The sequence below is a fragment of the Schistocerca gregaria genome, chromosome 3 (genome assembly GCF_023897955.1).
Source record: "Schistocerca gregaria isolate iqSchGreg1 chromosome 3, iqSchGreg1.2, whole genome shotgun sequence".
Classification (NCBI taxonomy): domain Eukaryota; kingdom Metazoa; phylum Arthropoda; class Insecta; order Orthoptera; family Acrididae; genus Schistocerca; species Schistocerca gregaria.
In genome coordinates this window covers 313950906-313976157 of record NC_064922.1, presented here as the reverse complement: position 1 = coordinate 313976157, position 25252 = coordinate 313950906, and the positions used below count along the sequence as shown (strand labels likewise).

General features: G+C 44.4%; 73 non-coding genes across 73 annotated transcripts; 26 read left to right on the top strand and 47 right to left on the bottom strand.

The window, feature by feature from the left end:
* Nucleotides 1-115: 115 nt before the first annotated feature.
* On the top strand, nucleotides 116-187 carry Trnaa-cgc (transfer RNA alanine (anticodon CGC)). Its single transcript has one exon. It is a non-coding gene; the product is annotated as a tRNA-Ala (tRNA).
* Nucleotides 188-468: 281 nt separating this feature from the next.
* Trnac-gca (transfer RNA cysteine (anticodon GCA)) lies at nucleotides 469-540 on the bottom strand. The gene has a single exon. It is a non-coding gene; the product is annotated as a tRNA-Cys (tRNA).
* Nucleotides 541-857: 317 nt separating this feature from the next.
* Trnaw-cca (transfer RNA tryptophan (anticodon CCA)) lies at nucleotides 858-929 on the bottom strand. Its single transcript has one exon. It is a non-coding gene; the product is annotated as a tRNA-Trp (tRNA).
* A 118-nt stretch (nucleotides 930-1047) lies between these two features.
* Trnaa-cgc (transfer RNA alanine (anticodon CGC)) lies at nucleotides 1048-1119 on the top strand. Its single transcript has one exon. It is a non-coding gene; the product is annotated as a tRNA-Ala (tRNA).
* A 282-nt stretch (nucleotides 1120-1401) lies between these two features.
* On the bottom strand, nucleotides 1402-1473 carry Trnac-gca (transfer RNA cysteine (anticodon GCA)). The gene has a single exon. It is a non-coding gene; the product is annotated as a tRNA-Cys (tRNA).
* Nucleotides 1474-1790: 317 nt separating this feature from the next.
* Nucleotides 1791-1862, bottom strand: Trnaw-cca (transfer RNA tryptophan (anticodon CCA)). Its single transcript has one exon. It is a non-coding gene; the product is annotated as a tRNA-Trp (tRNA).
* Nucleotides 1863-1980: 118 nt separating this feature from the next.
* Nucleotides 1981-2052, top strand: Trnaa-cgc (transfer RNA alanine (anticodon CGC)). The gene has a single exon. It is a non-coding gene; the product is annotated as a tRNA-Ala (tRNA).
* A 281-nt stretch (nucleotides 2053-2333) lies between these two features.
* On the bottom strand, nucleotides 2334-2405 carry Trnac-gca (transfer RNA cysteine (anticodon GCA)). The gene has a single exon. It is a non-coding gene; the product is annotated as a tRNA-Cys (tRNA).
* A 317-nt stretch (nucleotides 2406-2722) lies between these two features.
* Trnaw-cca (transfer RNA tryptophan (anticodon CCA)) lies at nucleotides 2723-2794 on the bottom strand. Its single transcript has one exon. It is a non-coding gene; the product is annotated as a tRNA-Trp (tRNA).
* A 118-nt stretch (nucleotides 2795-2912) lies between these two features.
* Trnaa-cgc (transfer RNA alanine (anticodon CGC)) lies at nucleotides 2913-2984 on the top strand. The gene has a single exon. It is a non-coding gene; the product is annotated as a tRNA-Ala (tRNA).
* Nucleotides 2985-3266: 282 nt separating this feature from the next.
* Nucleotides 3267-3338, bottom strand: Trnac-gca (transfer RNA cysteine (anticodon GCA)). The gene has a single exon. It is a non-coding gene; the product is annotated as a tRNA-Cys (tRNA).
* A 317-nt stretch (nucleotides 3339-3655) lies between these two features.
* On the bottom strand, nucleotides 3656-3727 carry Trnaw-cca (transfer RNA tryptophan (anticodon CCA)). Its single transcript has one exon. It is a non-coding gene; the product is annotated as a tRNA-Trp (tRNA).
* A 118-nt stretch (nucleotides 3728-3845) lies between these two features.
* On the top strand, nucleotides 3846-3917 carry Trnaa-cgc (transfer RNA alanine (anticodon CGC)). The gene has a single exon. It is a non-coding gene; the product is annotated as a tRNA-Ala (tRNA).
* A 282-nt stretch (nucleotides 3918-4199) lies between these two features.
* On the bottom strand, nucleotides 4200-4271 carry Trnac-gca (transfer RNA cysteine (anticodon GCA)). Its single transcript has one exon. It is a non-coding gene; the product is annotated as a tRNA-Cys (tRNA).
* A 317-nt stretch (nucleotides 4272-4588) lies between these two features.
* Trnaw-cca (transfer RNA tryptophan (anticodon CCA)) lies at nucleotides 4589-4660 on the bottom strand. Its single transcript has one exon. It is a non-coding gene; the product is annotated as a tRNA-Trp (tRNA).
* Nucleotides 4661-4778: 118 nt separating this feature from the next.
* On the top strand, nucleotides 4779-4850 carry Trnaa-cgc (transfer RNA alanine (anticodon CGC)). The gene has a single exon. It is a non-coding gene; the product is annotated as a tRNA-Ala (tRNA).
* Nucleotides 4851-5131: 281 nt separating this feature from the next.
* Nucleotides 5132-5203, bottom strand: Trnac-gca (transfer RNA cysteine (anticodon GCA)). Its single transcript has one exon. It is a non-coding gene; the product is annotated as a tRNA-Cys (tRNA).
* Nucleotides 5204-5520: 317 nt separating this feature from the next.
* Nucleotides 5521-5592, bottom strand: Trnaw-cca (transfer RNA tryptophan (anticodon CCA)). Its single transcript has one exon. It is a non-coding gene; the product is annotated as a tRNA-Trp (tRNA).
* A 118-nt stretch (nucleotides 5593-5710) lies between these two features.
* On the top strand, nucleotides 5711-5782 carry Trnaa-cgc (transfer RNA alanine (anticodon CGC)). Its single transcript has one exon. It is a non-coding gene; the product is annotated as a tRNA-Ala (tRNA).
* A 282-nt stretch (nucleotides 5783-6064) lies between these two features.
* On the bottom strand, nucleotides 6065-6136 carry Trnac-gca (transfer RNA cysteine (anticodon GCA)). The gene has a single exon. It is a non-coding gene; the product is annotated as a tRNA-Cys (tRNA).
* Nucleotides 6137-6453: 317 nt separating this feature from the next.
* Nucleotides 6454-6525, bottom strand: Trnaw-cca (transfer RNA tryptophan (anticodon CCA)). The gene has a single exon. It is a non-coding gene; the product is annotated as a tRNA-Trp (tRNA).
* A 118-nt stretch (nucleotides 6526-6643) lies between these two features.
* Trnaa-cgc (transfer RNA alanine (anticodon CGC)) lies at nucleotides 6644-6715 on the top strand. Its single transcript has one exon. It is a non-coding gene; the product is annotated as a tRNA-Ala (tRNA).
* A 282-nt stretch (nucleotides 6716-6997) lies between these two features.
* Trnac-gca (transfer RNA cysteine (anticodon GCA)) lies at nucleotides 6998-7069 on the bottom strand. Its single transcript has one exon. It is a non-coding gene; the product is annotated as a tRNA-Cys (tRNA).
* Nucleotides 7070-7385: 316 nt separating this feature from the next.
* On the bottom strand, nucleotides 7386-7457 carry Trnaw-cca (transfer RNA tryptophan (anticodon CCA)). The gene has a single exon. It is a non-coding gene; the product is annotated as a tRNA-Trp (tRNA).
* A 118-nt stretch (nucleotides 7458-7575) lies between these two features.
* On the top strand, nucleotides 7576-7647 carry Trnaa-cgc (transfer RNA alanine (anticodon CGC)). The gene has a single exon. It is a non-coding gene; the product is annotated as a tRNA-Ala (tRNA).
* Nucleotides 7648-7929: 282 nt separating this feature from the next.
* Nucleotides 7930-8001, bottom strand: Trnac-gca (transfer RNA cysteine (anticodon GCA)). The gene has a single exon. It is a non-coding gene; the product is annotated as a tRNA-Cys (tRNA).
* A 317-nt stretch (nucleotides 8002-8318) lies between these two features.
* Trnaw-cca (transfer RNA tryptophan (anticodon CCA)) lies at nucleotides 8319-8390 on the bottom strand. Its single transcript has one exon. It is a non-coding gene; the product is annotated as a tRNA-Trp (tRNA).
* A 118-nt stretch (nucleotides 8391-8508) lies between these two features.
* Trnaa-cgc (transfer RNA alanine (anticodon CGC)) lies at nucleotides 8509-8580 on the top strand. Its single transcript has one exon. It is a non-coding gene; the product is annotated as a tRNA-Ala (tRNA).
* Nucleotides 8581-8862: 282 nt separating this feature from the next.
* Trnac-gca (transfer RNA cysteine (anticodon GCA)) lies at nucleotides 8863-8934 on the bottom strand. The gene has a single exon. It is a non-coding gene; the product is annotated as a tRNA-Cys (tRNA).
* A 317-nt stretch (nucleotides 8935-9251) lies between these two features.
* On the bottom strand, nucleotides 9252-9323 carry Trnaw-cca (transfer RNA tryptophan (anticodon CCA)). The gene has a single exon. It is a non-coding gene; the product is annotated as a tRNA-Trp (tRNA).
* Nucleotides 9324-9441: 118 nt separating this feature from the next.
* On the top strand, nucleotides 9442-9513 carry Trnaa-cgc (transfer RNA alanine (anticodon CGC)). The gene has a single exon. It is a non-coding gene; the product is annotated as a tRNA-Ala (tRNA).
* Nucleotides 9514-9795: 282 nt separating this feature from the next.
* Nucleotides 9796-9867, bottom strand: Trnac-gca (transfer RNA cysteine (anticodon GCA)). Its single transcript has one exon. It is a non-coding gene; the product is annotated as a tRNA-Cys (tRNA).
* A 317-nt stretch (nucleotides 9868-10184) lies between these two features.
* Trnac-gca (transfer RNA cysteine (anticodon GCA)) lies at nucleotides 10185-10256 on the bottom strand. The gene has a single exon. It is a non-coding gene; the product is annotated as a tRNA-Cys (tRNA).
* Nucleotides 10257-10374: 118 nt separating this feature from the next.
* On the top strand, nucleotides 10375-10446 carry Trnaa-cgc (transfer RNA alanine (anticodon CGC)). The gene has a single exon. It is a non-coding gene; the product is annotated as a tRNA-Ala (tRNA).
* A 282-nt stretch (nucleotides 10447-10728) lies between these two features.
* Trnac-gca (transfer RNA cysteine (anticodon GCA)) lies at nucleotides 10729-10800 on the bottom strand. The gene has a single exon. It is a non-coding gene; the product is annotated as a tRNA-Cys (tRNA).
* A 317-nt stretch (nucleotides 10801-11117) lies between these two features.
* Trnaw-cca (transfer RNA tryptophan (anticodon CCA)) lies at nucleotides 11118-11189 on the bottom strand. The gene has a single exon. It is a non-coding gene; the product is annotated as a tRNA-Trp (tRNA).
* Nucleotides 11190-11307: 118 nt separating this feature from the next.
* On the top strand, nucleotides 11308-11379 carry Trnaa-cgc (transfer RNA alanine (anticodon CGC)). The gene has a single exon. It is a non-coding gene; the product is annotated as a tRNA-Ala (tRNA).
* A 282-nt stretch (nucleotides 11380-11661) lies between these two features.
* Trnac-gca (transfer RNA cysteine (anticodon GCA)) lies at nucleotides 11662-11733 on the bottom strand. Its single transcript has one exon. It is a non-coding gene; the product is annotated as a tRNA-Cys (tRNA).
* Nucleotides 11734-12050: 317 nt separating this feature from the next.
* Nucleotides 12051-12122, bottom strand: Trnaw-cca (transfer RNA tryptophan (anticodon CCA)). The gene has a single exon. It is a non-coding gene; the product is annotated as a tRNA-Trp (tRNA).
* Nucleotides 12123-12240: 118 nt separating this feature from the next.
* Trnaa-cgc (transfer RNA alanine (anticodon CGC)) lies at nucleotides 12241-12312 on the top strand. The gene has a single exon. It is a non-coding gene; the product is annotated as a tRNA-Ala (tRNA).
* A 282-nt stretch (nucleotides 12313-12594) lies between these two features.
* Nucleotides 12595-12666, bottom strand: Trnac-gca (transfer RNA cysteine (anticodon GCA)). Its single transcript has one exon. It is a non-coding gene; the product is annotated as a tRNA-Cys (tRNA).
* A 317-nt stretch (nucleotides 12667-12983) lies between these two features.
* On the bottom strand, nucleotides 12984-13055 carry Trnaw-cca (transfer RNA tryptophan (anticodon CCA)). Its single transcript has one exon. It is a non-coding gene; the product is annotated as a tRNA-Trp (tRNA).
* A 118-nt stretch (nucleotides 13056-13173) lies between these two features.
* Trnaa-cgc (transfer RNA alanine (anticodon CGC)) lies at nucleotides 13174-13245 on the top strand. The gene has a single exon. It is a non-coding gene; the product is annotated as a tRNA-Ala (tRNA).
* A 282-nt stretch (nucleotides 13246-13527) lies between these two features.
* On the bottom strand, nucleotides 13528-13599 carry Trnac-gca (transfer RNA cysteine (anticodon GCA)). Its single transcript has one exon. It is a non-coding gene; the product is annotated as a tRNA-Cys (tRNA).
* A 317-nt stretch (nucleotides 13600-13916) lies between these two features.
* Nucleotides 13917-13988, bottom strand: Trnac-gca (transfer RNA cysteine (anticodon GCA)). Its single transcript has one exon. It is a non-coding gene; the product is annotated as a tRNA-Cys (tRNA).
* Nucleotides 13989-14106: 118 nt separating this feature from the next.
* Trnaa-cgc (transfer RNA alanine (anticodon CGC)) lies at nucleotides 14107-14178 on the top strand. Its single transcript has one exon. It is a non-coding gene; the product is annotated as a tRNA-Ala (tRNA).
* Nucleotides 14179-14460: 282 nt separating this feature from the next.
* Trnac-gca (transfer RNA cysteine (anticodon GCA)) lies at nucleotides 14461-14532 on the bottom strand. Its single transcript has one exon. It is a non-coding gene; the product is annotated as a tRNA-Cys (tRNA).
* A 317-nt stretch (nucleotides 14533-14849) lies between these two features.
* Nucleotides 14850-14921, bottom strand: Trnaw-cca (transfer RNA tryptophan (anticodon CCA)). Its single transcript has one exon. It is a non-coding gene; the product is annotated as a tRNA-Trp (tRNA).
* A 118-nt stretch (nucleotides 14922-15039) lies between these two features.
* On the top strand, nucleotides 15040-15111 carry Trnaa-cgc (transfer RNA alanine (anticodon CGC)). The gene has a single exon. It is a non-coding gene; the product is annotated as a tRNA-Ala (tRNA).
* Nucleotides 15112-15393: 282 nt separating this feature from the next.
* Trnac-gca (transfer RNA cysteine (anticodon GCA)) lies at nucleotides 15394-15465 on the bottom strand. Its single transcript has one exon. It is a non-coding gene; the product is annotated as a tRNA-Cys (tRNA).
* Nucleotides 15466-15782: 317 nt separating this feature from the next.
* Nucleotides 15783-15854, bottom strand: Trnaw-cca (transfer RNA tryptophan (anticodon CCA)). Its single transcript has one exon. It is a non-coding gene; the product is annotated as a tRNA-Trp (tRNA).
* A 118-nt stretch (nucleotides 15855-15972) lies between these two features.
* Nucleotides 15973-16044, top strand: Trnaa-cgc (transfer RNA alanine (anticodon CGC)). Its single transcript has one exon. It is a non-coding gene; the product is annotated as a tRNA-Ala (tRNA).
* A 282-nt stretch (nucleotides 16045-16326) lies between these two features.
* Trnac-gca (transfer RNA cysteine (anticodon GCA)) lies at nucleotides 16327-16398 on the bottom strand. Its single transcript has one exon. It is a non-coding gene; the product is annotated as a tRNA-Cys (tRNA).
* A 317-nt stretch (nucleotides 16399-16715) lies between these two features.
* On the bottom strand, nucleotides 16716-16787 carry Trnaw-cca (transfer RNA tryptophan (anticodon CCA)). Its single transcript has one exon. It is a non-coding gene; the product is annotated as a tRNA-Trp (tRNA).
* Nucleotides 16788-16905: 118 nt separating this feature from the next.
* On the top strand, nucleotides 16906-16977 carry Trnaa-cgc (transfer RNA alanine (anticodon CGC)). The gene has a single exon. It is a non-coding gene; the product is annotated as a tRNA-Ala (tRNA).
* Nucleotides 16978-17648: 671 nt separating this feature from the next.
* On the bottom strand, nucleotides 17649-17720 carry Trnaw-cca (transfer RNA tryptophan (anticodon CCA)). The gene has a single exon. It is a non-coding gene; the product is annotated as a tRNA-Trp (tRNA).
* A 118-nt stretch (nucleotides 17721-17838) lies between these two features.
* Nucleotides 17839-17910, top strand: Trnaa-cgc (transfer RNA alanine (anticodon CGC)). Its single transcript has one exon. It is a non-coding gene; the product is annotated as a tRNA-Ala (tRNA).
* Nucleotides 17911-18192: 282 nt separating this feature from the next.
* Trnac-gca (transfer RNA cysteine (anticodon GCA)) lies at nucleotides 18193-18264 on the bottom strand. Its single transcript has one exon. It is a non-coding gene; the product is annotated as a tRNA-Cys (tRNA).
* A 317-nt stretch (nucleotides 18265-18581) lies between these two features.
* On the bottom strand, nucleotides 18582-18653 carry Trnaw-cca (transfer RNA tryptophan (anticodon CCA)). The gene has a single exon. It is a non-coding gene; the product is annotated as a tRNA-Trp (tRNA).
* A 118-nt stretch (nucleotides 18654-18771) lies between these two features.
* Trnaa-cgc (transfer RNA alanine (anticodon CGC)) lies at nucleotides 18772-18843 on the top strand. The gene has a single exon. It is a non-coding gene; the product is annotated as a tRNA-Ala (tRNA).
* A 282-nt stretch (nucleotides 18844-19125) lies between these two features.
* Trnac-gca (transfer RNA cysteine (anticodon GCA)) lies at nucleotides 19126-19197 on the bottom strand. The gene has a single exon. It is a non-coding gene; the product is annotated as a tRNA-Cys (tRNA).
* A 317-nt stretch (nucleotides 19198-19514) lies between these two features.
* Nucleotides 19515-19586, bottom strand: Trnaw-cca (transfer RNA tryptophan (anticodon CCA)). The gene has a single exon. It is a non-coding gene; the product is annotated as a tRNA-Trp (tRNA).
* A 118-nt stretch (nucleotides 19587-19704) lies between these two features.
* Nucleotides 19705-19776, top strand: Trnaa-cgc (transfer RNA alanine (anticodon CGC)). Its single transcript has one exon. It is a non-coding gene; the product is annotated as a tRNA-Ala (tRNA).
* Nucleotides 19777-20447: 671 nt separating this feature from the next.
* Nucleotides 20448-20519, bottom strand: Trnaw-cca (transfer RNA tryptophan (anticodon CCA)). Its single transcript has one exon. It is a non-coding gene; the product is annotated as a tRNA-Trp (tRNA).
* Nucleotides 20520-20637: 118 nt separating this feature from the next.
* Trnap-cgg (transfer RNA proline (anticodon CGG)) lies at nucleotides 20638-20709 on the top strand. Its single transcript has one exon. It is a non-coding gene; the product is annotated as a tRNA-Pro (tRNA).
* A 282-nt stretch (nucleotides 20710-20991) lies between these two features.
* Trnac-gca (transfer RNA cysteine (anticodon GCA)) lies at nucleotides 20992-21063 on the bottom strand. Its single transcript has one exon. It is a non-coding gene; the product is annotated as a tRNA-Cys (tRNA).
* Nucleotides 21064-21380: 317 nt separating this feature from the next.
* On the bottom strand, nucleotides 21381-21452 carry Trnaw-cca (transfer RNA tryptophan (anticodon CCA)). The gene has a single exon. It is a non-coding gene; the product is annotated as a tRNA-Trp (tRNA).
* A 118-nt stretch (nucleotides 21453-21570) lies between these two features.
* Trnaa-cgc (transfer RNA alanine (anticodon CGC)) lies at nucleotides 21571-21642 on the top strand. The gene has a single exon. It is a non-coding gene; the product is annotated as a tRNA-Ala (tRNA).
* A 282-nt stretch (nucleotides 21643-21924) lies between these two features.
* Trnac-gca (transfer RNA cysteine (anticodon GCA)) lies at nucleotides 21925-21996 on the bottom strand. The gene has a single exon. It is a non-coding gene; the product is annotated as a tRNA-Cys (tRNA).
* A 317-nt stretch (nucleotides 21997-22313) lies between these two features.
* Trnaw-cca (transfer RNA tryptophan (anticodon CCA)) lies at nucleotides 22314-22385 on the bottom strand. The gene has a single exon. It is a non-coding gene; the product is annotated as a tRNA-Trp (tRNA).
* Nucleotides 22386-22503: 118 nt separating this feature from the next.
* Trnaa-cgc (transfer RNA alanine (anticodon CGC)) lies at nucleotides 22504-22575 on the top strand. The gene has a single exon. It is a non-coding gene; the product is annotated as a tRNA-Ala (tRNA).
* A 671-nt stretch (nucleotides 22576-23246) lies between these two features.
* Nucleotides 23247-23318, bottom strand: Trnaw-cca (transfer RNA tryptophan (anticodon CCA)). The gene has a single exon. It is a non-coding gene; the product is annotated as a tRNA-Trp (tRNA).
* A 118-nt stretch (nucleotides 23319-23436) lies between these two features.
* Trnaa-cgc (transfer RNA alanine (anticodon CGC)) lies at nucleotides 23437-23508 on the top strand. The gene has a single exon. It is a non-coding gene; the product is annotated as a tRNA-Ala (tRNA).
* Nucleotides 23509-25252: the final 1744 nt, after the last annotated feature.

Below are 25252 nucleotides of genomic sequence, written 5' to 3'. Positions count from 1 at the left end.
GCTGCTAAGCTCTTATCATGAATAGGTTCCTCGAACACTTACTGTACCGTTCAAACCTAAGAAATAATGACAGTAGGATCCACGAGAGACTCTTCCCAGATGTACTTGCTCTGGCGGGGGTGTAACTCAGTGGTAGAGTGTCTGCTTCGCATGCAGAAAGTCCTGGGTTCAAATCCCAGCTCCTCCAATTTTTGTTTCTCCGTGCAGCAGTAATGAAAACTTTTGCCTAGCACCATATTCTATCAAATTCAGCGTACAAGATTCTTCCCCAAGCAAGTGGATTTCTTACAGTTCGACGCCTTAGCGGGAGGATGATGACCTGCAAGACCCTGGCCTGCGATCCCCCCATTGAAATGTTGCTCCAAAGCCTTCGGTATGGCGTGCGGAGTGCATCTCAATCATTTCAAACATGTATTTGCAACTAAATGCGACAATCGTTATTTGTTTTTACAAGATACTGAAAAATGAAGGGGGCACCCGGGATTGAACCGGGGACCTCTCGATCTGCAGTCGAATGCTCTACGACTGAGCTATACCCCCTTTCACAAACTTTCTATCCCCATAACTTAAGGAAAATTATTATACTCTGTCTGGCTAAAGACGTCTAATCGAGCAAAATATTGCGTAATCATTATCTCTCAGTTATATATTAGCGTTAAACGATATAAATAACAAAAATATTAGACACTTCGCGCCTGGAGAAAGTGCGAGTCGGCGCCTTCACCTTAATGTCAGAATGCGAAAATTCACTAGTAGCTTTTTTCAAGCAGGTTCTGTTCGTCCGTTCTCTGTAATCGTTTGGTATCTGATTAAATTGACATACTCGTCCATGGCTTCCGTAAACGAAAATTTCACTGTGACCCCGACGTGATTTGAACACGCAACCTTCTGATCTGGAGTCAGACGCGCTACCGTTGCGCCACGGAGTCGACGCTGCTAAGCTCTTATCATGAATAGGTTCCTCGAACACTTACTGTACCGTTCAAACCTAAGAAATAATGACAGTAGGATCCACGAGAGACTCTTCCCAGATGTACTTGCTCTGGCGGGGGTGTAACTCAGTGGTAGAGTGTCTGCTTCGCATGCAGAAAGTCCTGGGTTCAAATCCCAGCTCCTCCAATTTTTGTTTCTCCGTGCAGCAGTATATGAAAACTTTTGCCTAGCACCATATTCTATCAAATTCAGCGTACAAGATTCTTCCCCAAGCAAGTGGATTTCTTACAGTTCGACGCCTTAGCGGGAGGACGATGACCTGCAAGACCCTGGCCTGCGATCCCCCCATTGAAATGTTGCTCCAAAGCCTTCGGTATGGCGTGCGGAGTGCATCTCAATCATTTCAAACATGTATTTGCAACTAAATGCGACAATCGTTATTTGTTTTTTCAAGATACTGAAAAATGAAGGGGGCACCCGGGATTGAACCGGGGACCTCTCGATCTGCAGTCGAATGCTCTACGACTGAGCTATACCCCCTTTCACAAACTTTCTATCCCCATAACTTAAGGAAAATTATTATACTCTGTCTGGCTAAAGACGTCTAATCGAGCAAAATATTGCGTAATCATTATCTCTCAGTTATATATTAGCGTTAAACGATATAAATAACAAAAATATTAGACACTTCGCGCCTGGAGAAAGTGCGAGTCGGCGCCTTCACCTTAATGTCAGAATGCGAAAATTCACTAGTAGCTTTTTTCAAGCAGGTTCTGTTCGTCCGTTCTCTGTAATCGTTTGGTATCTGATTAAATTGACATACTCGTCCATGGCTTCCGTAAACGAAAATTTCACTGTGTCCCCGACGTGATTTGAACACGCAACCTTCTGATCTGGAGTCAGACGCGCTACCGTTGCGCCACGGAGTCGACGCTGCTAAGCTCTTATCATGAATAGGTTCCTCGAACACTTACTGTACCGTTCAAACCTAAGAAATAATGACAGTAGGATCCACGAGAGACTCTTCCCAGATGTACTTGCTCTGGCGGGGGTGTAACTCAGTGGTAGAGTGTCTGCTTCGCATGCAGAAAGTCCTGGGTTCAAATCCCAGCTCCTCCAATTTTTGTTTCTCCGTGCAGCAGTAATGAAAACTTTTGCCTAGCACCATATTCTATCAAATTCAGCGTACAAGATTCTTCCCCAAGCAAGTGGATTTCTTACAGTTCGACGCCTTAGCGGGAGGACGATGACCTGCAAGACCCTGGCCTGCGATCCCCCCATTGAAATGTTGCTCCAAAGCCTTCGGTATGGCGTGCGGAGTGCATCTCAATCATTTCAAACATGTATTTGCAACTAAATGCGACAATCGTTATTTGTTTTTTCAAGATACTGAAAAATGAAGGGGGCACCCGGGATTGAACCGGGGACCTCTCGATCTGCAGTCGAATGCTCTACGACTGAGCTAGACCCCCTTTCTCAAACTTTCTATCCCCATAACTTAAGGAAAATTATTATACTCTGTCAGGCTAAAGACGTCTAATCCAGCAAAATATTGCGTAATCATTATCTCTCAGTTATATATTAGCGTTAAACGATATAAATAACAAAAATATTAGACACTTCGAGCCTGGAGAAAGTGCGAGTCGGCGCCTTCACCTTAATGTCAGAATGCGAAAATTCACTAGTAGCTTTTTTCAAGCAGGTTCTGTTCGTCCGTTCTCTGTAATCGTTTGGTATCTGATTAAATTGACATACTCGTCCATGGCTTCCGTAAACGAAAATTTCACTGTGACCCCGACGTGATTTAAACACGCAACCTTCTGATCTGGAGTCAGACGCGCTACCGTTGCGCCACGGAGTCGAAGCTGCTAAGCTCTTATCATGAATAGGTTCCTCGAACACTTACTGTACCGTTCAAACCTAAGAAATAATGACAGTAGGATCCACGAGAGACTCTTCCCAGATGTACTTGCTCTGGCGGGGGTGTAACTCAGTGGTAGAGTGTCTGCTTCGCATGCAGAAAGTCCTGGGTTCAAATCCCAGCTCCTCCAATTTTTGTTTCTCCGTGCAGCAGTATATGAAAACTTTTGCCTAGCACCATATTCTATCAAATTCAGCGTACAAGATTCTTCTCCAAGCAAGTGGATTTCTTACAGTTCGACGCCATAGCGGGAGGACGATGACCTGCAAGACCCTGGCCTGCGATCCCCCCATTGAAATGTTGCTCCAAAGCCTTCGGTATGGCGTGCGGAGTGCATCTCAATCATTTCAAACATGTATTTGCAACTAAATGCGACAATCGTTATTTGTTTTTTCAAGATACTGAAAAATGAAGGGGGCACCCGGGATTGAACCGGGGACCTCTCGATCTGCAGTCGAATGCTCTACGACTGAGCTATACCCCCTTCCACAAACTTTCTATCCCCATAACTTAAGGAAAATTATTATACTCTGTCTGGCTAAAGACGTCTAATCGAGCAAAATATTGCGTAATCATTATCTCTCAGTTATATATTAGCGTTAAACGATATAAATAACAAAAATATTAGACACTTCGCGCCTGGAGAAAGTGCGAGTCGGCGCCTTCACCTTAATGTCAGAATGCGAAAATTCACTAGTAGCTTTTTTCAAGCAGGTTCTGTTCGTCCGTTCTCTGTAATCGTTTGGTATCTGATTAAATTGACATACTCGTCCATGGCTTCCGTAAACGAAAATTTCACTGTGACCCCGACGTGATTTGAACACGCAACCTTCTGATCTGGAGTCAGACGCGCTACCGTTGCGCCACGGAGTCGACGCTGCTAAGCTCTTATCATGAATAGGTTCCTCGAACACTTACTGTACCGTTCAAACCTAAGAAATAATGACAGTAGGATCCACGAGAGACTCTTCCCAGATGTACTTGCTCTGGCGGGGGTGTAACTCAGTGGTAGAGTGTCTGCTTCGCATGCAGAAAGTCCTGGGTTCAAATCCCAGCTCCTCCAATTTTTGTTTCTCCGTGCAGCAGTATATGAAAACTTTTGCCTAGCACCATATTCTATCAAATTCAGCGTACAAGATTCTTCCCCAAGCAAGTGGATTTCTTACAGTTCGATGCCTTAGCGGGAGGACGATGACCTGCAAGACCCTGGCCTGCGATCCCCCCATTGAAATGTTGCTCCAAAGCCTTCGGTATGGCGTGCGGAGTGCATCTCAATCATTTCAAACATGTATTTGCAACTAAATGCGACAATCGTTATTTGTTTTTTCAAGATACTGAAAAATGAAGGGGGCACCCGGGATTGAACCGGGGACCTCTCGATCTGCAGTCGAATGCTCTACGACTGAGCTATACCCCCTTCCACAAACTTTCTATCCCCATAACTTAAGGAAAATTATTATACTCTGTCTGGCTAAAGACGTCTAATCGAGCAAAATATTGCGTAATCATTATCTCTCAGTTATATATTAGCGTTAAACGATATAAATAACAAAAATATTAGACACTTCGCGCCTGGAGAAAGTGCGAGTCGGCGCCTTCACCTTAATGTCAGAATGCGAAAATTCACTAGTAGCTTTTTTCAAGCAGGTTCTGTTCGTCCGTTCTCTGTAATCGTTTGGTATCTGATTAAATTGACATACTCGTCCATGGCTTCCGTAAACGAAAATTTCACTGTGTCCCCGACGTGATTTGAACACGCAACCTTCTAATCTGGAGTCAGACGCGCTACCGTTGCGCCACGGAGTCGACGCTGCTAAGCTCTTATCATGAATAGGTTCCTCGAACACTTACTGTACCGTTCAAACCTAAGAAATAATGACAGTAGGATCCACGAGAGACTCTTCCCAGATGTACTTGCTCTGGCGGGGGTGTAACTCAGTGGTAGAGTGTCTGCTTCGCATGCAGAAAGTCCTGGGTTCAAATCCCAGCTCCTCCAATTTTTGTTTCTCCGTGCAGCAGTAATGAAAACTTTTGCCTAGCACCATATTCTATCAAATTCAGCGTACAAGATTCTTCCCCAAGCAAGTGAATTTCTTACAGTTCGACGCCATAGCGGGAGGACGATGACCTGCAAGACCCTGGCCTGCGATCCCCCCATTGAAATGTTGCTCCAAAGCCTTCGGTATGGCGTGCGGAGTGCATCTCAATCATTTCAAACATGTATTTGCAACTAAATGCGACAATCGTTATTTGTTTTTTCAAGATACTGAAAAATGAAGGGGGCACCCGGGATTGAACCGGGGACCTCTCGATATGCAGTCGAATGCTCTACGACTGAGCTATACCCCCTTTCACAAACTTTCTATCCCCATAACTTAAGGAAAATTATTATACTCTGTCTGGCTAAAGACGTCTAATCGAGCAAAATATTGCGTAATCATTATCTCTCAGTTATATATTAGCGTTAAACGATATAAATAACAAAAATATTAGACACTTCGCGCCTGGAGAAAGTGCGAGTCGGCGCCTTCACCTTAATGTCAGAATGCGAAAATTCACTAGTAGCTTTTTTCAAGCAGGTTCTGTTCGTCCGTTCTCTGTAATCGTTTGGTATCTGATTAAATTGACATACTCGTCCATGGCTTCCGTAAACGAAAATTTCACTGTGACCCCGACGTGATTTGAACACGCAACCTTCTGATCTGGAGTCAGACGCGCTACCGTTGCGCCACGGAGTCGACGCTGCTAAGCTCTTATCATGAATAGGTTCCTCGAACACTTACTGTACCGTTCAAACCTAAGAAATAATGACAGTAGGATCCACGAGAGACTCTTCCCAGATGTACTTGCTCTGGCGGGGGTGTAACTCAGTGGTAGAGTGTCTGCTTCGCATGCAGAAAGTCCTGGGTTCAAATCCCAGCTCCTCCAATTTTTGTTTCTCCGTGCAGCAGTATATGAAAACTTTTGCCTAGCACCATATTCTATCAAATTCAGCGTACAAGATTCTTCCCCAAGCAAGTGGATTTCTTACAGTTCGACGCCTTAGCGGGAGGACGATGACCTGCAAGACCCTGGCCTGCGATCCCCCCATTGAAATGTTGCTCCAAAGCCTTCGGTATGGCGTGCGGAGTGCATCTCAATCATTTCAAACATGTATTTGCAACTAAATGCGACAATCGTTATTTGTTTTTTCAAGATACTGAAAAATGAAGGGGGCACCCGGGATTGAACCGGGGACCTCTCGATCTGCAGTCGAATGCTCTACGACTGAGCTATACCCCCTTTCACAAACTTTCTGTCCCCATAACTTAAGGAAAATTATTATACTCTGTCTGGCTAAAGACGTCTAATCGAGCAAAATATTGCGTAATCATTATCTCTCAGTTATATATTAGCGTTAAACGATATAAATAACAAAAATATTAGACACTTCGCGCCTGGAGAAAGTGCGAGTCGGCGCCTTCACCTTAATGTCAGAATGCGAAAATTCACTAGTAGCTTTTTTCAAGCAGGTTCTGTTCGTCCGTTCTCTGTAATCGTTTGGTATCTGATTAAATTGACATACTCGTCCATGGCTTCCGTAAACGAAAATTTCACTGTGACCCCGACGTGATTTGAACACGCAACCTTCTGATCTGGAGTCAGACGCGCTACCGTTGCGCCACGGAGTCGACGTTGCTAAGCTCTTATCATGAATAGGTTCCTCGAACACTTACTGTACCGTTCAAACCTAAGAAATAATGACAGTAGGATCCACGAGAGACTCTTCCCAGATGTACTTGCTCTGGCGGGGGTGTAACTCAGTGGTAGAGTGTCTGCTTCGCATGCAGAAAGTCCTGGGTTCAAATCCCAGCTCCTCCAATTTTTGTTTCTCCGTGCAGCAGTATATGAAAACTTTTGCCTAGCACCATATTCTATCAAATTCAGCGTACAAGATTCTTCCCCAAGCAAGTGGATTTCTTACAGTTCGACGCCTTAGCGGGAGGACGATGACCTGCAAGACCCTGGCCTGCGATCCCCCCATTGAAATGTTGCTCCAAAGCCTTCGGTATGGCGTGCGGAGTGCATCTCAATCATTTCAAACATGTATTTGCAACTAAATGCGACAATCGTTATTTGTTTTTTCAAGATACTGAAAAATGAAGGGGGCACCCGGGATTGAACCGGGGACCTCTCGATCTGCAGTCGAATGCTCTACGACTGAGCTATACCCCCTTTCACAAACTTTCTATCCCCATAACTTAAGGAAAATTATTATACTCTGTCTGGCTAAAGACGTCTAATCGAGCAAAATATTGCGTAATCATTATCTCTCAGTTATATATTAGCGTTAAACGATATAAATAACAAAAATATTAGACACTTCGCCCTGGAGAAAGTGCGAGTCGGCGCCTTCACCTTAATGTCAGAATGCGAAAATTCACTAGTAGCTTTTTTCAAGCAGGTTCTGTTCGTCCGTTCTCTGTAATCGTTTGGTATCTGATTAAATTGACATACTCGTCCATGGCTTCCGTAAACGAAAATTTCACTGTGACCCCGACGTGATTTGAACACGCAACCTTCTGATCTGGAGTCAGACGCGCTACCGTTGCGCCACGGAGTCGACGCTGCAAAGCTCTTATCATGAATAGGTTCCACGAACACTTACTGTACCGTTCAAACCTAAGAAATAATGACAGTAGGATCCACGAGAGACTCTTCCCAGATGTACTTGCTCTGGCGGGGGTGTAACTCAGTGGTAGAGTGTCTGCTTCGCATGCAGAAAGTCCTGGGTTCAAATCCCAGATCCTCCAATTTTTGTTTCTTCGTGCAGCAGTATATGAAAACTTTTGCCTAGCACCATATTCTATCAAATTCAGCGTACAAGATTCTTCCCCAAGCAAGTGGATTTCTTACAGTTCGACGCCTTAGCGGGAGGACGATGACCTGCAAGACCCTGGCCTGCGATCCCCCCATTGAAATGTTGCTCCAAAGCCTTCGGTATGGCGTGCGGAGTGCATCTCAATCATTTCAAACATGTATTTGCAACTAAATGCGACAATCGTTATTTGTTTTTTCAAGATACTGAAAAATAAAGGGGGCACCCGGGATTGAACCGGGGACCTCTCGATCTGCAGTCGAATGCTCTACAACTGAGCTATACCCCCTTTCACAAACTTTCTATCCCCATAACTTAAGGAAAATTATTATACTCTGTCTGGCTAAAGACGTCTAATCGAGCAAAATATTGCGTAATCATTATCTCTCAGTTATATATTAGCGTTAAACGATATAAATAACAAAAATATTAGACACTTCGCGCCTGGAGAAAGTGCGAGTCGGCGCCTTCACCTTAATGTCAGAATGCGAAAATTCACTAGTAGCTTTTTTCAAGCAGGTTCTGTTCGTCCGTTCTCTGTAATCGTTTGGTATCTGATTAAATTGACATACTCGTCCATGGCTTCCGTAAACGAAGATTTCACTGTGACCCCGACGTGATTTGAACACGCAACCTTCTGATCTGGAGTCAGACGCGCTACCGTTGCGCCACGGAGTCGACGCTGCTAAGCTCTTATCATGAATAGGTTCCTCGAACACTTACTGTACCGTTCAAACCTAAGAAATAATGACAGTAGGATCCACGAGAGACTCTTCCCAGATGTACTTGCTCTGGCGGGGGTGTAACTCAGTGGTAGAGTGTCTGCTTCGCATGCAGAAAGTCCTGGGTTCAAATCCCAGCTCCTCCAATTTTTGTTTCTCCGTGCAGCAGTATATGAAAACTTTTGCCTAGCACCATATTCTATCAAATTCAGCGTACAAGATTCTTCCCCAAGCAAGTGGATTTCTTACAGTTCGACGCCTTAGCGGGAGGACGATGACCTGCAAGACCCTGGCCTGCGATCCCCCCATTGAAATGTTGCTCCAAAGCCTTCGGTATGGCGTGCGGAGTGCATCTCAATCATTTCAAACATGTATTTGCAACTAAATGCGACAATCGTTATTTGTTTTTTCAAGATACTGAAAAATGAAGGGGGCACCCGGGATTGAACCGGGGACCTCTCGATCTGCAGTCGAATGCTCTACGACTGAGCTATACCCCCTTTCACAAACTTTCTATCCCCATAACTTAAGGAAAATTATTATACTCTGTCTGGCTAAAGACGTCTAATCGAGCAAAATATTGCGTAATCATTATCTCTCAGTTATATATTAGCGTTAAACGATATAAATAACAAAAATATTAGACACTTCGCGCCTGGAGAAAGTGCGAGTCGGCGCCTTCACCTTAATGTCAGAATGCGAAAATTCACTAGTAGCTTTTTTCAAGCAGGTTCTGTTCGTCCGTTCTCTGTAATCGTTTGGTATCTGATTAAATTGACATACTCGTCCATGGCTTCCGTAAACGAAAATTTCACTGTGACCCCGACGTGATTTGAACACGCAACCTTCTGATCTGGAGTCAGACGCGCTACCGTTGCGCCACGGAGTCGACGCTGCTAAGCTCTTATCATGAATAGGTTCCTCGAACACTTACTGTACCGTTCAAACCTAAGAAATAATGACAGTAGGATCCACGAGAGACTCTTCCCAGATGTACTTGCTCTGGCGGGGGTGTAACTCAGTGGTAGAGTGTCTGCTTCGCATGCAGAAAGTCCTGGGTTCAAATCCCAGATCCTCCAATTTTTGTTTCTTCGTGCAGCAGTATATGAAAACTTTTGCCTAGCACCATATTCTATCAAATTCAGCGTACAAGATTCTTCCCCAAGCAAGTGGATTTCTTACAGTTCGACGCCTTAGCGGGAGGACGATGACCTGCAAGACCCTGGCCTGCGATCCCCCCATTGAAATGTTGCTCCAAAGCCTTCGGTATGGCGTGCGGAGTGCATCTCAATCATTTCAAACATGTATTTGCAACTAAATGCGACAATCGTTATTTGTTTTTTCAAGATACTGAAAAATAAAGGGGGCACCCGGGATTGAACCGGGGACCTCTCGATCTGCAGTCGAATGCTCTACGACTGAGCTATACCCCCTTTCACAAACTTTCTATCCCCATAACTTAAGGAAAATTGTTATACTCTGTCTGGCTAAAGACGTCTAATCGAGCAAAATATTGCGTAATCATTATCTCTCAGTTATATATTAGCGTTAAACGATATAAATAACAAAAATATTAGACACTTCGCGCCTGGAGAAAGTGCGAGTCGGCGCCTTCACCTTAATGTCAGAATGCGAAAATTCACTAGTAGCTTTTTTCAAGCAGGTTCTGTTCGTCCGTTCTCTGTAATCGTTTGGTATCTGATTAAATTGACATACTCGTCCATGGCTTCCGTAAACGAAAATTTCACTGTGACCCCGACGTGATTTGAACACGCAACCTTCTGATCTGCAGTCAGACGCGCTACCGTTGCGCCACGGAGTCGACGCTGCTAAGCTCTTATCATGAATAGGTTCCTCGAACACTTACTGTACCGTTCAAACCTAAGAAATAATGACAGTAGGATCCACGAGAGACTCTTCCCAGATGTACTTGCTCTGGCGGGGGTGTAACTCAGTGGTAGAGTGTCTGCTTCGCATGCAGAAAGTCCTGGGTTCAAATCCCAGCTCCTCCAATTTTTGTTTCTTCGTGCAGCAGAATATGAAAACTTTTGCCTAGCACCATATTCTATCAAATTCAGCGTACAAGATTCTTCCCCAAGCAAGTGGATTTCTTACAGTTCGACGCCTTAGCGGGAGGACGATGACCTGCAAGACCCTGGCCTGCGATCCCCCCATTGAAATGTTGCTCCAAAGCCTTCGGTATGGCGTGCGGAGTGCATCTCAATCATTTCAAACATGTATTTGCAACTAAATGCGACAATCGTTATTTGTTTTTTCAAGATACTGAAAAATGAAGGGGGCACCCGGGATTGAACCGGGGACCTCTCGATCTGCAGTCGAATGCTCTACGACTGAGCTATACCCCCTTTCACAAACTTTCTATCCCCATAACTTAAGGAAAATTATTATACTCTGTCTGGCTAAAGACGTCTAATCGAGCAAAATATTGCGTAATCATTATCTCTCAGTTATATATTAGCGTTAAACGATATAAATAACAAAAATATTAGACACTTCGCGCCTGGAGAAAGTGCGAGTCGGCGCCTTCACCTTAATGTCAGAATGCGAAAATTCACTAGTAGCTTTTTTCAAGCAGGTTCTGTTCGTCCGTTCTCTGTAATCGTTTGGTATCTGATTAAATTGACATACTCGTCCATGGCTTCCGTAAACGAAAATTTCACTGTGACCCCGACGTGATTTGAACACGCAACCTTCTGATCTGGAGTCAGACGCGCTACCGTTGCGCCACGGAGTCGACGCTGCTAAGCTCTTATCATGAATAGGTTCCTCGAACACTTACTGTACCGTTCAAACCTAAGAAATAATGACAGTAGGATCCACGAGAGACTCTTCCCAGATGTACTTGCTCTGGCGGGGGTGTAACTCAGTGGTAGAGTGTCTGCTTCGCATGCAGAAAGTCCTGGGTTCAAATCCCAGCTCCTCCAATTTTTGTTTCTCTGTGCAGCAGTATATGAAAACTTTTGCCTAGCACCATATTCTATCAAATTCAGCGTACAAGATTCTTCCCCAAGCAAGTGGATTTCTTACAGTTCGACGCCTTAGCGGGAGGACGATGACCTGCAAGACCCTGGCCTGCGATCCCCCCATTGAAATGTTGCTCCAAAGCCTTCGGTATGGCGTGCGGAGTGCATCTCAATCATTTCAAACATGTATTTGCAACTAAATGCGACAATCGTTATTTGTTTTTTCAAGATACTGAAAAATGAAGGGGGCACCCGGGATTGAACCGGGGACCTCTCGATCTGCAGTCGAATGCTCTACGACTGAGCTATACCCCCTTTCACAAACTTTCTATCCCCATAACTTAAGGAAAATTATTATACTCTGTCTGGCTAAAGACGTCTAATCGAGCAAAATATTGCGTAATCATTATCTCTCAGTTATATATTAGTGTTAAACGATATAAATAACAAAAATATTAGACACTTCGCGCCTGGAGAAAGTGCGAGTCGGCGCCTTCACCTTAATGTCAGAATGCGAAAATTCACTAGTAGCTTTTTTCAAGCAGGTTCTGTTCGTCCGTTCTCTGTAATCGTTTGGTATCTGATTAAATTGACATACTCGTCCATGGCTTCCGTAAACGAAAATTTCACTGTGACCCCGACGTGATTTGAACACGCAACCTTCTGATCTGGAGTCAGACGCGCTACCGTTGCGCCACGGAGTCGACGCTGCTAAGCTCTTATCATGAATAGGTTCCTCGAACACTTACTGTACCGTTCAAACCTAAGAAATAATGACAGTAGGATCCACGAGAGACTCTTCCCAGATGTACTTGCTCTGGCGGGGGTGTAACTCAGTGGTAGAGTGTCTGCTTCGCATGCAGAAAGTCCTGGGTTCAAATCCCAGCTCCTCCAATTTTTGTTTCTCCGTGCAGCAGTATATGAAAACTTTTGCCTAGCACCATATTCTATCAAATTCAGCGTACAAGATTCTTCCCCAAGCAAGTGGATTTCTTACAGTTCGACGCCTTAGCGGGAGGACGATGACCTGCAAGACCCTGGCCTGCGATCCCCCCATTGAAATGTTGCTCCAAAGCCTTCGGTATGGCGTGCGGAGTGCATCTCAATCATTTCAAACATGTATTTGCAACTAAATGCGACAATCGTTATTTGTTTTTTCAAGATACTGAAAAATGAAGGGGCCACCCGGGATTGAACCGGGGACCTCTCGATCTGCAGTCGAATGCTCTACGACTGAGCTATACCCCCTTTCACAAATTTTCTATCCCCATAACTTAAGGAAAATTATTATACTCTGTCTGGCTAAAGACGTCTAATCCAGCAAAATATTGCGTAATCATTATCTCTCAGTTATATATTAGCGTTAAACGATATAAATAACAAAAATATTAGACACTTCGCGCCTGGAGAAAGTGCGAGTCGGCGCCTTCACCTTAATGTCAGAATGCGAAAATTCACTAGTAGCTTTTTTCAAGCAGGTTCTGTTCGTCCGTTCTCTGTAATCGTTTGGTATCTGAGTAAATTGACATACTCGTCCATGGCTTCCGTAAACGAAAATTTCACTGTGACCCCGATGTGATTTGAACACGCAACCTTCTGATCTGGAGTCAGACGCGCTACCGTTGCGCCACGGAGTCGACGCTGCTAAGCTCTTATCATGAATAGGTTCCTCGAACACTTACTGTACCGTTCAAACCTAAGAAATAATTACAGTAGGATCCACGAGAGGCTCTTCCCAGATGTACTTGCTCTGGCGGGGGTGTAACTCAGTGGTAGAGTGTCTGCTTCGCATGCAGAAAGTCCTGGGTTCAAATCCCAGCTCCTCCAATTTTTGTTTCTCCGTGCAGCAGTATATGAAAACTTTTGCCTAGCACCATATTCTATCAAATTCAGCGTACAAGATTCTTCCCCAAGCAAGTGGATTTCTTACAGTTCGACGCCTTAGCGGGAGGACGATGACCTGCAAGACCCTGGCCTGCGATCCCCCCATTGAAATGTTGCTCCAAAGCCTTCGGTATGGCGTGCGGAGTGCATCTCAATCATTTCAAACATGTATTTGCAACTAAATGCGACAATCGTTATTTGTTTTTTCAAGATACTGAAAAATGAAGGGGGCACCCGGGATTGAACCGGGGACCTCTCGATCTGCAGTCGAATGCTTTACGACTGAGCTATACCCCCTTTCACAAACTTTCTATCCCCATAACTTAAGGAAAATTGTTATACTCTGTCTGGCTAAAGACGTCTAATCGAGCAAAATATTGCGTAATCATTATCTCTCAGTTATATATTAGCGTTAAACGATATAAATAACAAAAATATTAGACACTTCGCGCCTGGAGAAAGTGCGAGTCGGCGCCTTCACCTTAATGTCAGAATGCGAAAATTCACTAGTAGCTTTTTTCAAGCAGGTTCTGTTCGTCCGTTCTCTGTAATCGTTTGGTATCTGATTAAATTGACATACTCGTCCATGGCTTCCGTAAACGAAAATTTCACTGTGACCCCGACGTGATTTGAACACGCAACCTTCTGATCTGCAGTCAGACGCGCTACCGTTGCGCCACGGAGTCGACGCTGCTAAGCTCTTATCATGAATAGGTTCCTCGAACACTTACTGTACCGTTCAAACCTAAGAAATAATGACAGTAGGATCCACGAGAGACTCTTCCCAGATGTACTTGCTCTGGCGGGGGTGTAACTCAGTGGTAGAGTGTCTGCTTCGCATGCAGAAAGTCCTGGGTTCAAATCCCAGCTCCTCCAATTTTTGTTTCTTCGTGCAGCAGTATATGAAAACTTTTGCCTAGCACCATATTCTATCAAATTCAGCGTACAAGATTCTTCCCCAAGCAAGTGGATTTCTTACAGTTCGACGCCTTAGCGGGAGGACGATGACCTGCAAGACCCTGGCCTGCGATCCCCCCATTGAAATGTTGCTCCAAAGCCTTCGGTATGGCGTGCGGAGTGCATCTCAATCATTTCAAACATGTATTTGCAACTAAATGCGACAATCGTTATTTGTTTTTTCAAGATACTGAAAAATGAAGGGGGCACCCGGGATTGAACCGGGGACCTCTCGATCTGCAGTCGAATGCTCTACGACTGAGCTATACCCCCTTTCACAAACTTTCTATCCCCATAACTTAAGGAAAATTATTATACTCTGTCTGGCTAAAGACGTCTAATCGAGCAAAATATTGCGTAATCATTATCTCTCAGTTATATATTAGCGTTAAACGATATAAATAACAAAAATATTAGACACTTCGCGCCTGGAGAAAGTGCGAGTCGGCGCCTTCACCTTAATGTCAGAATGCGAAAATTCACTAGTAGCTTTTTTCAAGCAGGTTCTGTTCGTCCGTTCTCTGTAATCGTTTGGTATCTGATTAAATTGACATACTCGTCCATGGCTTCCGTAAACGAAAATTTCACTGTGACCCCGACGTGATTTGAACACGCAACCTTCTGATCTGGAGTCAGACGCGCTACCGTTGCGCCACGGAGTCGACGCTGCTAAGCTCTTATCATGAATAGGTTCCTCGAACACTTACTGTACCGTTCAAACCTAAGAAATAATGACAGTAGGATCCACGAGAGACTCTTCCCAGATGTACTTGCTCTGGCGGGGGTGTAACTCAGTGGTAGAGTGTCTGCTTCGCATGCAGAAAGTCCTGGGTTCAAATCCCAGCTCCTCCAATTTTTGTTTCTCTGTGCAGCAGTATATGAAAACTTTTGCCTAGCACCATATTCTATCAAATTCAGCGTACAAGATTCTTCCCCAAGCAAGTGGATTTCTTACAGTTCGACGCCTTAGCGGGAGGACGATGACCTGCAAGACCCTGGCCTGCGATCCCCCCATTGAAATGTTGCTCCAAAGCCTTCGGTATGGCGTGCGGAGTGCATCTCAATCATTTCAAACATGTATTTGCAACTAAATGCGACAATCGTTATTTGTTTTTTCAAGATACTGAAAAATGAAGGGGGCACCCGGGATTGAACCGGGGACCTCTCGATCTGCAGTCGAATGCTCTACGACTGAGCTATACCCCCTTTCACAAACTTTCTATCCCCATAACTTAAGGAAAATTATTATACTCTGTCTGGCTAAAGACGTCTAATCGAGCAAAATATTGCGTAATCATTATCTCTCAGTTATATATTAGTGTTAAACGATATAAATAACAAAAATATTAGACACTTCGCGCCTGGAGAAAGTGCGAGTCGGCGCCTTCACCTTAATGTCAGAATGCGAAAATTCACTAGTAGCTTTTTTCAAGCAGGTTCTGTTCGTCCGTTCTCTGTAATCGTTTGGTATCTGATTAAATTGACATACTCGTCCATGGCTTCCGTAAACGAAAATTTCACTGTGACCCCGACGTGATTTGAACACGCAACCTTCTGATCTGGAGTCAGACGCGCTACCGTTGCGCCACGGAGTCGACGCTGCTAAGCTCTTATCATGAATAGGTTCCTCGAACACTTACTGTACCGTTCAAACCTAAGAAATAATGACAGTAGGATCCACGAGAGACTCTTCCCAGATGTACTTGCTCTGGCGGGGGTGTAACTCAGTGGTAGAGTGTCTGCTTCGCATGCAGAAAGTCCTGGGTTCAAATCCCAGCTCCTCCAATTTTTGTTTCTCCGTGCAGCAGTATATGAAAACTTTTGCCTAGCACCATATTCTATCAAATTCAGCGTACAAGATTCTTCCCCAAGCAAGTGGATTTCTTACAGTTCGACGCCTTAGCGGGAGGACGATGACCTGCAAGACCCTGGCCTGCGATCCCCCCATTGAAATGTTGCTCCAAAGCCTTCGGTATGGCGTGCGGAGTGCATCTCAATCATTTCAAACATGTATTTGCAACTAAATGCGACAATCGTTATTTGTTTTTTCAAGATACTGAAAAATGAAGGGGCCACCCGGGATTGAACCGGGGACCTCTCGATCTGCAGTCGAATGCTCTACGACTGAGCTATACCCCCTTTCACAAATTTTCTATCCCCATAACTTAAGGAAAATTATTATACTCTGTCTGGCTAAAGACGTCTAATCCAGCAAAATATTGCGTAATCATTATCTCTCAGTTATATATTAGCGTTAAACGATATAAATAACAAAAATATTAGACACTTCGCGCCTGGAGAAAGTGCGAGTCGGCGCCTTCACCTTAATGTCAGAATGCGAAAATTCACTAGTAGCTTTTTTCAAGCAGGTTCTGTTCGTCCGTTCTCTGTAATCGTTTGGTATCTGAGTAAATTGACATACTCGTCCATGGCTTCCGTAAACGAAAATTTCACTGTGACCCCGATGTGATTTGAACACGCAACCTTCTGATCTGGAGTCAGACGCGCTACCGTTGCGCCACGGAGTCGACGCTGCTAAGCTCTTATCATGAATAGGTTCCTCGAACACTTACTGTACCGTTCAAACCTAAGAAATAATTACAGTAGGATCCACGAGAGGCTCTTCCCAGATGTACTTGCTCTGGCGGGGGTGTAACTCAGTGGTAGAGTGTCTGCTTCGCATGCAGAAAGTCCTGGGTTCAAATCCCAGCTCCTCCAATTTTTGTTTCTCCGTGCAGCAGTATATGAAAACTTTTGCCTAGCACCATATTCTATCAAATTCAGCGTACAAGATTCTTCCCCAAGCAAGTGGATTTCTTACAGTTCGACGCCTTAGCGGGAGGACGATGACCTGCAAGACCCTGGCCTGCGATCCCCCCATTGAAATGTTGCTCCAAAGCCTTCGGTATGGCGTGCGGAGTGCATCTCAATCATTTCAAAGATGTATTTGCAACTAAATGCGACAATCGTTATTTGTTTTTTCAAGATACTGAAAAATGAAGTGGGCACCGGGGATTGAACCGGGGACCTCCCGATCTGCAGTCGATTGCTCTACGACTGAGCTATACCCCCTTTCACAAACTTTCTATCCCCATAACTTAAGGAAAATTATTATACTCTGTCTGGCTAAAGACGTCTAATCGAGCAAAATATTGCGTAATCATTATCTCTCAGTTATATATTAGCGTTAAACGATATAAATAACAAAAATATTAGACACTTCGCGCCTGGAGAAAGTGCGAGTCGGCGCCTTCACCTTAATGTCAGAATGCGAAAATTCACTAGTAGCTTTTTTCAAGCAGGTTCTGTTCGTCCGTTCTCTGTAATCGTTTGGTATCTGATTAAATTGACATACTCGTCCATGGCTTCTGTAAACGAAAATTTCACTGTGACCCCGACGTGATTTGAACACGCAACCTTCTGATCTGGAGTCAGACGCGCTACCGTTGCGCCACGGAGTCGACGCTGCTAAGCTCTTATCATGAATAGGTTCCTCGAACACTTACTGTACCGTTCAAACCTAAGAAATAATGACAGTAGGATCCACGAGAGACTCTTCCCAGATGTACTTGCTCTGGCGGGGGTGTAACTCAGTGGTAGAGTGTCTGCTTCGCATGCAGAAAGTCCTGGGTTCAAATCCCAGCTCCTCCAATTTTTGTTTCTCTGTGCAGCAGTATATGAAAACTTTTGCCTAGCACCATATTCTATCAAATTCAGCGTACAAGATTCTTCCCCAAGCAAGTGGATTTCTTACAGTTCGACGCCTTAGCGGGAGGACGATGACCTGCAAGACCCTGGCCTGCGATCCCCCCATTGAAATGTTGCTCCAAAGCCTTCGGTATGGCGTGCGGAGTGCATCTCAATCATTTCAAACATGTATTTGCAACTAAATGCGACAATCGTTATTTGTTTTTTCAAGATACTGAAAAATGAAGGGGGCACCCGGGATTGAACCGGGGACCTCTCGATCTGCAGTCGAATGCTCTACGACTGAGCTATACCCCCTTTCACAAACTTTCTATCCCCATAACTTAAGGAAAATTATTATACTCTGTCTGGCTAAAGACGTCTAATCGAGCAAAATATTGCGTAATCATTATCTCTCAGTTATATATTAGCGTTAAACGATATAAATAACAAAAATATTAGACACTTCGCGCCTGGAGAAAGTGCGAGTCGGCGCCTTCACCTTAATGTCAGAATGCGAAAATTCACTAGTAGCTTTTTTCAAGCAGGTTCTGTTCGTCCGTTCTCTGTAATCGTTTGGTATCTGATTAAATTGACATACTCGTCCATGGCTTCCGTAAACGAAAATTTCACTGTGACCCCGACGTGGTTTGAACACGCAACCTTCTGATCTGGAGTCAGACGCGCTACCGTTGCGCCACGGAGTCGACGCTGCTAAGCTCTTATCATGAATAGGTTCCTCGAACACTTACTGTACCGTTCAAACCTAAGAAATAATGACAGTAGGATCCACGAGAGACTCTTCCCAGATGTACTTGCTCTGGCGGGGGTGTAACTCAGTGGTAGAGTGTCTGCTTCGCATGCAGAAAGTCCTGGGTTCAAATCCCAGCTCCTCCAATTTTTGTTTCTCCGTGCAGCAGTATATGAAAACTTTTGCCTAGCACCATATTCTATCAAATTCAGCGTACAAGATTCTTCCCCAAGCAAGTGGATTTCTTACAGTTCGACGCCTTAGCGGGAGGACGATGACCTGCAAGACCCTGGCCTGCGATCCCCCCATTGAAATGTTGCTCCAAAGCCTTCGGTATGGCGTGCGGAGTGCATCTCAATCATTTCAAACATGTATTTGCAACTAAATGCGACAATCGTTATTTGTTTTTTCAAGATACTGAAAAATGAAGGGGCCACCCGGGATTGAACCGGGGACCTCTCGATCTGCAGTCGAATGCTCTACGACTGAGCTATACCCCCTTTCACAAACTTTCTATCCCCATAACTTAAGGAAAATTATTATACTCTGTCTGGCTAAAGACGTCTAATCCAGCAAAATATTGCGTAATCATTATCTCTCAGTTATATATTAGCGTTAAACGATATAAATAACAAAAATATTAGACACTTCGCGCCTGGAGAAAGTGCGAGTCGGCGCCTTCACCTTAATGTCAGAATGCGAAAATTCACTAGTAGCTTTTTTCAAGCAGGTTCTGTTCGTCCGTTCTCTGTAATCGTTTGGTATCTGAGTAAATTGACATACTCGTCCATGGCTTCCGTAAACGAAAATTTCACTGTGACCCCGATGTGATTTGAACACGCAACCTTCTGATCTGGAGTCAGACGCGCTACCGTTGCGCCACGGAGTCGACGCTGCTAAGCTCTTATCATGAATAGGTTCCTCGAACACTTACTGTACCGTTCAAACCTAAGAAATAATTACAGTAGGATCCACGAGAGGCTCTTCCCAGATGTACTTGCTCTGGCGGGGGTGTAACTCAGTGGTAGAGTGTCTGCTTCGCATGCAGAAAGTCCTGGGTTCAAATCCCAGCTCCTCCAATTTTTGTTTCTCCGTGCAGCAGTATATGAAAACTTTTGCCTAGCACCATATTCTATCAAATTCAGCGTACAAGATTCTTCCCCAAGCAAGTGGATTTCTTACAGTTCGACGCCTTAGCGGGAGGACGATGACCTGCAAGACCCTGGCCTGCGATCCCCCCATTGAAATGTTGCTCCAAAGCCTTCGGTATGGCGTGCGGAGTGCATCTCAATCATTTCAAAGATGTATTTGCAACTAAATGCGACAATCGTTATTTGTTTTTTCAAGATACTGAAAAATGAAGTGGGCACCGGGGATTGAACCGGGGACCTCCCGATCTGCAGTCGATTGCTCTACGACTGAGCTATACCCCCTTTCACAAACTTTCTATCCCCATAACTTAAGGAAAATTATTATACTCTGTCTGGCTAAAGACGTCTAATCGAGCAAAATATTGCGTAATCATTATCTCTCAGTTATATATTAGCGTTAAACGATATAAATAACAAAAATATTAGACACTTCGCGCCTGGAGAAAGTGCGAGTCGGCGCCTTCACCTTAATGTCAGAATGCGAAAATTCACTAGTAGCTTTTTTCAAGCAGGTTCTGTTCGTCCGTTCTCTGTAATCGTTTGGTATCTGATTAAATTGACATACTCGTCCATGGCTTCTGTAAACGAAAATTTCACTGTGACCCCGACGTGATTTGAACACGCAACCTTCTGATCTGGAGTCAGACGCGCTACCGTTGCGCCACGGAGTCGACGCTGCTAAGCTCTTATCATGAATAGGTTCCTCGAACACTTACTGTACCGTTCAAACCTAAGAAATAATGACAGTAGGATCCACGAGAGACTCTTCCCAGATGTACTTGCTCTGGCGGGGGTGTAACTCAGTGGTAGAGTGTCTGCTTCGGATGCAGAAAGTCCTGGGTTCAAATCCCAGCTCCTCCAATTTTTGTTTCTCCGTGCAGCAGTATATGAAAACTTTTGCCTAGCACCATATTCTATCAAATTCAGCGTACAAGATTCTTCCCCAAGCAAGTGGATTTCTTACAGTTCGACGCCTTAGCGGGAATACGATGAACTGCAAGACCCTGGCCTGCGATCCCCCCATTGAAATGTTGCTCCAAAGCCTTCGGTATGGTTTGCGGAGTGCATCTCAATCATTTCAAACATGTATTTGCAACTAAATGCGACAATCGTTATTTGTTTTTTCAAGATACTGAAAAATGAAGGGGGCACCCGGGATTGAACCGGGGACCTCTCGATCTGCAGTCGAATGCTCTACGACTGAGCTATACCCCCTTTCACAAACTTTCTATCCCCATAACTTAAGGAAAATTATTATACTCTGTCTGGCTAAAGACGTCTAATCGAGCAAAATATTGCGTAATCATTATCTCTCAGTTATATATTAGCGTTAAACGATATAAATAACAAAAATATTAGACACTTCGCGCCTGGAGAAAGTGCGAGTCGGCGCCTTCACCTTAATGTCAGAATGCGAAAATTCACTAGTAGCTTTTTTCAAGCAGGTTCTGTTCGTCCGTTCTCTGTAATCGTTTGGTATCTGATTAAATTGACATACTCGTCCATGGCTTCCGTAAACGAAAATTTCACTGTGACCCCGACGTGATTTGAACACGCAACCTTCTGATCTGGAGTCAGACGCGCTACCGTTGCGCCACGGAGTCGACGCTGCTAAGCTCTTATCATGAATAGGTTCCTCGAACACTTACTGTACCGTTCAAACCTAAGAAATAATGACAGTAGGATCCACGAGAGACTCTTCCCAGATGTACTTGCTCTGGCGGGGGTGTAACTCAGTGGTAGAGTGTCTGCTTCGCATGCAGAAAGTCCTGGGTTCAAATCCCAGCTCCTCCAATTTTTGTTTCTCCGTGCAGCAGTATATGAAAACTTTTGCCTAGCACCATATTCTATCAAATTCAGCGTACAAGATTCTTCCCCAAGCAAGTGGATTTCTTACAGTTCGACGCCTTAGCGGGAGGACGATGACCTGCAAGACCCTGGCCTGCGATCCCCCCATTGAAATGTTGCTCCAAAGCCTTCGGTATGGCGTGCGGAGTGCATCTCAATCATTTCAAACATGTATTTGCAACTAAATGCGACAATCGTTATTTGTTTTTTCAAGATACTGAAAAATGAAGGGGGCACCCGGGATTGAACCGGGGACCTCTCGATCTGCAGTCGAATGCTCTACGACTGAGCTATACCCCCTTTCACAAACTTTCTATCCCCATAACTTAAGGAAAATTATTATACTCTGTCTGGCTAAAGACGTCTAATCGAGCAAAATATTGCGTAATCATTATCTCTCAGTTATATATTAGCGTTAAACGATATAAATAACAAAAATATTAGACACTTCGCGCCTGGAGAAAGTGCGAGTCGGCGCCTTCACCTTAATGTCAGAATGCGAAAATTCACTAGTAGCTTTTTTCAAGCAGGTTCTGTTCGTCCGTTCTCTGTAATCGTTTGGTATCTGATTAAATTGACATACTCGTCCATGGCTTCCGTAAACGAAAATTTCACTGTGACCCCGACGTGATTTGAACACGCAACCTTCTGATCTGGAGTCAGACGCGCTACCGTTGCGCCACGGAGTCGACGCTGCTAAGCTCTTATCATGAATAGGTTCCTCGAACACTTACTGTACCGTTCAAACCTAAGAAATAATTACAGTAGGATCCACGAGAGGCTCTTCCCAGATGTACTTGCTCTGGCGGGGGTGTAACTCAGTGGTAGAGTGTCTGCTTCGCATGCAGAAAGTCCTGGGTTCAAATCCCAGCTCCTCCAATTTTTGTTTCTCCGTGCAGCAGTATATGAAAACTTTTGCCTAGCACCATATTCTATCAAATTCAGCGTACAAGATTCTTCCCCAAGCAAGTGGATTTCTTACAGTTCGACGCCTTAGCGGGAGGACGATGACCTGCAAGACCCTGGCCTGCGATCCCCCCATTGAAATGTTGCTCCAAAGCCTTCGGTATGGCGTGCGGAGTGCATCTCAATCATTTCAAAGATGTATTTGCAACTAAATGCGACAATCGTTATTTGTTTTTTCAAGATACTGAAAAATGAAGTGGGCACCGGGGATTGAACCGGGGACCTCCCGATCTGCAGTCGATTGCTCTACGACTGAGCTATACCCCCTTTCACAAACTTTCTATCCCCATAACTTAAGGAAAATTATTATACTCTGTCTGGCTAAAGACGTCTAATCGAGCAAAATATTGCGTAATCATTATCTCTCAGTTATATATTAGCGTTAAACGATATAAATAACAAAAATATTAGACACTTCGCGCCTGGAGAAAGTGCGAGTCGGCGCCTTCACCTTAATGTCAGAATGCGAAAATTCACTAGTAGCTTTTTTCAAGCAGGTTCTGTTCGTCCGTTCTCTGTAATCGTTTGGTATCTGATTAAATTGACATACTCGTCCATGGCTTCTGTAAACGAAAATTTCACTGTGACCCCGACGTGATTTGAACACGCAACCTTCTGATCTGGAGTCAGACGCGCTACCGTTGCGCCACGGAGTCGACGCTGCTAAGCTCTTATCATGAATAGGTTCCTCGAACACTTACTGTACCGTTCAAACCTAAGAAATAATGACAGTAGGATACACGAGAGACTCTTCCCAGATGTACTTGCTCTGGCGGGGGTGTAACTCAGTGGTAGAGTGTCTGCTTCGCATGCAGAAAGTCCTGGGTTCAAATCCCAGCTCCTCCAATTTTTGTTTCTCCGTGCAGCAGTATATGAAAACTTTTGCCTAGCACCATATTCTATCAAATTCAGCGTACAAGATTCTTCCCCAAGCAAGTGGATTTCTTACAGTTCGACGCCTTAGCGGGAGGACGATGACCTGCAAGACCCTGGCCTGCGATCCCCCCATTGAAATGTTGCTCCAAAGCCTTCGGTATGGCGTGCGGAGTGCATCTCAATCATTTCAAACATGTATTTGCAACTAAATGCGACAATCGTTATTTGTTTTTTCAAGATACTGAAAAATGAAGGGGGCACCCGGGATTGAACCGGGGACCTCTCGATCTGCAGTCGAATGCTCTACGACTTTTTTTTTTCTTTTTTTCTCTACCACTTTTTTTTCTTTTTTTAAGCTATTTTTTTCCTTTTTTTTCCTGACTCTTGTGTAAAAGAATTGGTGAGTGGTCAGTTCCGTGCAGGTGGAGACAAAGCGGGCAGGGGTCGAATCCCGAGGCCTGTCCACGATGGCTCCCCCTGCCCATCCCTGAGTCACTTCTCCAAGCAGACAGTTTTTATACATATATTTTTTTTGTTATAGTATTAATATTTTTATAGTTGTTTCTCCTCTGCTCCGAGGTATATAGTGCTGACACATTTGGAAAGGAACATTTCTTCTTTTTCGTGTGTCAGTTGTGTGTTTTGATCCATATCGAAATACTTTGCTCTTCCGTTAGAGGTGTGAAATTGACACGAATAAGCAAACAAGTATAAGGAGACTAATGAAAAGAAGTAAACTGACCAGGTATAACAGAAAGTGTAACTTAAGAAAAATAGAATAAAACTGAATAGATTTCCTCTTGATTGGCTTCGTTCATCCAATGTGGTCATCCTATGCCATGTTTTTCAAAGGTGATGTCCATCATGTTTCCGAATAATTTTTTACTGTTAGTGACACATTGAATCTTCCAGTATGCCAGCTCCATGTAGGTCAGAAAACTAATATAATCGTCTTTTCCACGAACATTAACGATGTAGTTGACGTAGTGCCCTAGGATCCACATTACTGTATTGTTTTTCGTGGCTGGATAAAACTTTTTGTCGGGACGCAGTAGGATATCCAGTTGCAGATTGTCTTCCGCGCTCCTTGACAGTACCGCAATCCTTTTCTTGACCCATCGCCAATTCAGTGCATGGCCCCCGCAGGTAAACCGATGGATCAGAGAATCGACGAGTCCACAACAGAGGCAGAGATTTGTGTCACTTAACCCAATTGCATGTAGTTTTTCATTAGTGGCAATTGTGTTATTTACCACCCTGTACCAAGTTGAAGCAACATCCGAAGAGTGTACTTTCAAGCTGATGTTGGCCCACACCGTTTTCCAGTCAGTAGTCGGATACTTCCGTTCTATTGTATTTGGGGTCGCCGACTTTTCCCACTCACGTTGCAAGTCGCGAGTTGACAGTGGTCGGCGCCGTAGAACACCAACATCTGTATAACTAACATGAAGGAAAAATTCCCTGATGTGTTTCAATTTGTAGTGGATTCTTCCAACGTCAATAGGAGGTCGCACACTCGCTGGACGCACTGTGAGGTACAACTTTTGAGTAACAGTGCAGTGGCTGTCATGCAGTAAAGTCGTGGTCCGCTTGACGTACAAGGCCATTGCCTTCCCGGCGATGTTAACCAACTCAAGCCCACCAGTAGTTCTCGACTTGGCTAGTGTATCGGAGGACAATTTAAATATGGTTCCCTTCCAGATGTATTGATTGG